Here is a 5,000-nt window from a genome sequence, read left to right as displayed (position 1 = left end):
CCAGGATCATTGTTAGATCACAGGTGAACACATGAATGGATCGAGGAGCAGATGGATGAATGGATGAATATGAAAGACTGTTAGAGAGGAGAGAGATTGTGTTGATGTGGACAGTTGGACCCACCCCCAGAAAGATGCTTTTGGACAAGTCAAAGCCGGCAGCGTAGATGCGTGCGGTGTAGGGCGGCGCTCTCTGACACACGATCCGGCACGCGAACCGCGATATAGTGCTCTGAGATAAGGGAGTGTCGCTGTTAGCATGACAACCAGGTACAGTGTCCATCACCACAAAATCAATGGGGCTTTCAGTGGACCGGCCGATCTACAACAAAGAGAACAAGTATAATGTCATTTCAATAGTGTTCATGGAAGTTCAGTGTAATCTGTAATCTGTGGCTGCAATGTTTGTTGTTGTTGTTGTTGTTGTTGTTTTTATAATCTTTCTTCATGCTGTACCTGAAACATGTCTGTTGTGCTGTCATGCGTGTACTCCACGACAACCGTCTGTGCCCTTGATAGTGTGTACGAGACGCTGTGCTGGTCTTTGTTGCTGATGACCTGCAAGAACACCACGTGCACACCAGACGTCCCGTTACGCTTCTTCATTAAATGCATGAAACTAGCTCACATTAAAACACAAAGTTAAATATGACCTATTGAAAGATTTAAAGATGAATGAAGCATAAGGAGTGTGTACCTTGGCGGTCTGTGGACTGCATGCGGTGTGGACGATGCTGGGTTTGACTCCGTTGGCTTTGGGTCTCTTGCACAGAGCGAAACGACTCCTTCTCCTGCCGCGGTCTCCGTTTGGTAGCGAGCCATTGTAACTGTGTGGCAGAACAATTGAGAAAGCAAGCGTGGCATCCTGTGTTAGTGCACTTTGTAAGCTCAATGCCTGTTGAGGCAGCTGTGATGCTCTTTCACAACGTTCATCATCTATTCACAGTCAGAGAGCTGCTCTCACCCGAGGATGATGAGCTCTCCGTATTTGATGGGTTTGGAAGAGCTCAGAAGCTCCTGGTCTGGAGACAACATCGCTCTGGACTTCAGCAACAGATTTCAAAGACTTCCTCTGAAGTATTGCAACTTTCCCTCTTACTGTTTCTTCCTCAAAGCTGCTCCATCACTTTCAACTGTTAGACATCTGTAAATGAGTAAACAAAATCAGGTTTGGTTAACCTGGCACTAAAACTAACGGATGATTTACCAACAGATGCCTCTGATCATGTTTGTGATTCACTGTTCTGCAAAGTAGCACAAAATCTAAAGCCTAAATGTATTTCATGCCAGTCTGATTGCCACCTGCAGGGCGGCACCACTGAGAACACATTGTGACACATGCAACGCAAAGGATTGCAACCCACATAAACAAACAAACAAACAAACAAACAAACAAAACTATAATAGGAATGCAAACAGAATTCGACACATCCAATAAGGTCTCAGTGGACCTCAAACCACAAAGCAGCAGATCATTTAGCAGAAGAGGTGAGACGGTTTCACCTCCTCTTGGTGTGGGACGGTCACGGTGCTATTCTGAACCGATAGGTCAAGGGGTCATGAAAAGTCAACTTTGACACATGATAAACAACCATAAACAACCACAAAACAATAAACAAAACATCAATCGAACATAATACAAGCACACAGTCAACAAACAATAAATAAATAATAAACAAGTCAATAATAAAATATAATAAACAATAAAAACAACAAATATACACACAAACACAAACAAACAACAACATTTAAGCTCAAAAAAACATTAATGCAAGCATTAACAAAACATTAAACAAGCAGGAACACGTTGCAAAATTAAATAAATAATCAAATAAATGAAATAAATAAACAAAAATATAAACACAAGCACAAATAAACAAGCAAAAAACCCAACAAACAGAAATACAACCATAAACAATAAACTAAACAAATCAAGCACAAAATCAACAAACAATACATAAATAAATATAATAATCAAAACGATAAAAACAACAAACATACATGGAAGCGCAAATCAACAAACAAAACAAACATAAATACAAGAGTAAATCAACACACAAACATATATTTTTCAAAATAATTAAACCAACCCACCTAGAAACAAACGTGCACACATGAATATATTTACACTCGCTCCTGTAAGTCTGTGTGAGGAGAACGATCATAAACTACCATCTTACATCAGTAAATCACCTGACAGAGACATGCTGACATAGTGTGAACACACACACACACACACACACACACACACACACATACACACACACACACGCACACTCACACACACACTCACACACACACTCACACATACACACACACACATGTTGTGTTTCCATGTTTTATGGGGACTTTCCATAGACATAATGGTTTTTATACTGTACAAACTTTATATTCTATCCCCTAAACCTAACCCTACCCCTAAACCTAACCCTCACAGAAAACCTTCTGCATTTTTACATTTTCAAAAAACATAATTTAGTATGATTTATAAGCTGTTTTCCTCATGGGGACCGACAAAATGTCCCCACAAGGTCAAAAATTTCAGGTTTTACTATCCTTATGGGGACATTTGGTCCCCACAAAGTGATAAATACACGCTCACACACACACACGTATACACACACACATACACACACACACACGTATACACATATACACACACTCACACACACACACACACACACATATACACACACACACACACACACACATATACACACACTCACACACACACACACACACATATACACACACTCACACACACACACACATATACACACACACACACACACACACACACACATATACACACACTCACACACACACACACATATACACACACACACACACACACACACATATACACACACTCACACACACACACACATATACACACACACACACGTATACACACATATACACACACTCACACACACACACATATACACACACACACACACACACACACATATACACACACTCACACACACACACACACATATACACACACACACACACACACACACATATACACACACTCACACACACACACATATACACACACACACACACGTATACACACATATACACACACTCACACACACACACACACACAACATAAACCTGCACAGACCTGCGTGTGTGTTTGTGTATGTGTGTGTGTGTCTGTGTGTATATATGTGTGTTTGTGTGTGTGTGTGTGTGTGTGTGTGCGTGTATGTGTGTGAGTGTGTGTTTGTGTGCATGTTTGTGTACGTGTTTGTGTATGTGTGTGTGTGTGTGTGTGTGTGTGTGTGTGTGTGTGTGTGTGTGTGTGTGTGTGTGTGTGTGTGTGAATAATGTCCCCATAGTTCAAATAGCTTAAAAAAATACTAAACTATGTTTTTTGAAAATGTACAAATGCAGAAAGTATTGTTGTGAGGGGTCGGGTAAAGGGATAGAATCTATAGTTCATACAGTATAAATTCATTATGTCTATGGAGAGTCCTCATAAGGATAGCTGCACTAACATGTGTGTGTGTGTGTGTGTGTGTCACGTCCCAGCTTCGTCCCTGTATCAATGCCAGACATTTGCTTGCACTCTTGCCAGGTGGCTAAAACACACCACAGCGTTTCCACAGCAACCGGGAATACACTGAGATGTAGGGCACACACCTCTCTGAGTGTAGACGCTTGGAAGTATGAATGCTTGCTATACGCCAGAGGGACATTTCCTAATGTCTAGTGAGAAATGTGTGCATGTTTTAACATTCTGACTCTAAATGTGACGAACTGGTTCGAGGTCTGTGCAGGTTTAATTAATGAACTACAATCATTGTGCCTTTGATCAAATCACTCAACCTCAGGTTATTTCAGGGGATTATCCCTTTAATAACTATAAATTGCTTTGAAAAAAAGTGTCAAAAAGTATAATGTTATTAGTGTATTTAGCATGTTGCCATGCGGTTGCTAGGTGTATGCTACAGCAGTTGCAAGGTGTGGTCAAAAGTGCCCACCCTCAAGTCCTTATCATATTCCGGCTCTTAACAATGTAAGTGCATGGAACTTCATTAATGCCTTTTATTGTCCACTGGCGAAAATTTAAACAGTTCGAAAGTTCTTCAGCTAAACTTAGTCTGTGCCAATAGAAATTAACACACTGCCCCCAGTGGCCAAAGCTGTGCACATGTGAACTCCAGTTTTCGTGTGAAATGTCCACAGAGGGGCGCCAAAAGCGAGTAGTAAATTACGAATTACAACGAAGAGGAATCCATATTTTATTAACCCCCAAACCTCAACCCTAAACCTAACCGTCATTGGAATAAAAATGTTACCTAAGAGGAAAAAAGAACCATCGGATGAGTCGAACCACAAACAAAAATGACGCTGAAATGTCTGATGGGAGATGCCGCTTGTTAGTAATTTGGCAGTATGGTGTCGATATCAAGCTACTGGAACATTTGGAAGCAACATGTCGACTCCCGGTGTGACACGCAAGGTTAGGGGTCTGTTCAAACCACTAACCCTGCTGAATGTATATGCAAGGGTTATAGTGATGATTGCTATTTCGGAAGCTCTAATGGGCCAATCTGAGACAGTCTGTGTGTGTGAGTTGTTTCTTCCAGAGGGAAAGTGGGTCACAAAGAGCTTCATTCACCCCATGTCTGAAAGCCGCTTGCTGGGCTGAGCGCAGTGGACGGACCCACCCCGAACAGACACACAAGGCAAAAAGTGACTTCACTGTCCAACAAGGATTCCTTTAAATCACTCACAAAACCTCCTCGCTGGTGCTGAGATTGACAGCGCACTCTCAACAGTTGGCAAAGACAGCTGTGTTTTGATTATGCTTCAAATGTGTAATCTAAACGCCCACGGAGATGTTAGTTTGTTGTCTTTGCTGTTGCTCATAGGCTTGTGCGACTTATTGAGAACATGTGTGCGATCACTTTTACAGATATCAGAATAACTATTTTCACCTCGCAGACGACACAGTATGAGTATTAATCCCACATACGGGGAAC

The 5,000-nt window shown here is 41.4% G+C and overlaps 1 pseudogene; it reads right to left on the bottom strand.

The window, feature by feature from the left end:
• LOC127652226 (E3 ubiquitin-protein ligase pellino homolog 1-like) overlaps positions 1-5,000 on the bottom strand; it is a 16,170-nt pseudogene that overhangs the window by 6,285 nt on the left and 4,885 nt on the right.

The sequence above is a fragment of the Xyrauchen texanus genome, chromosome 11 (genome assembly GCF_025860055.1).
Source record: "Xyrauchen texanus isolate HMW12.3.18 chromosome 11, RBS_HiC_50CHRs, whole genome shotgun sequence".
Classification (NCBI taxonomy): Eukaryota; Metazoa; Chordata; class Actinopteri; order Cypriniformes; family Catostomidae; genus Xyrauchen; species Xyrauchen texanus.
Note: the sequence above shows the minus strand (reverse complement) of the source record. Positions and strands in the feature narration are given on the sequence as shown.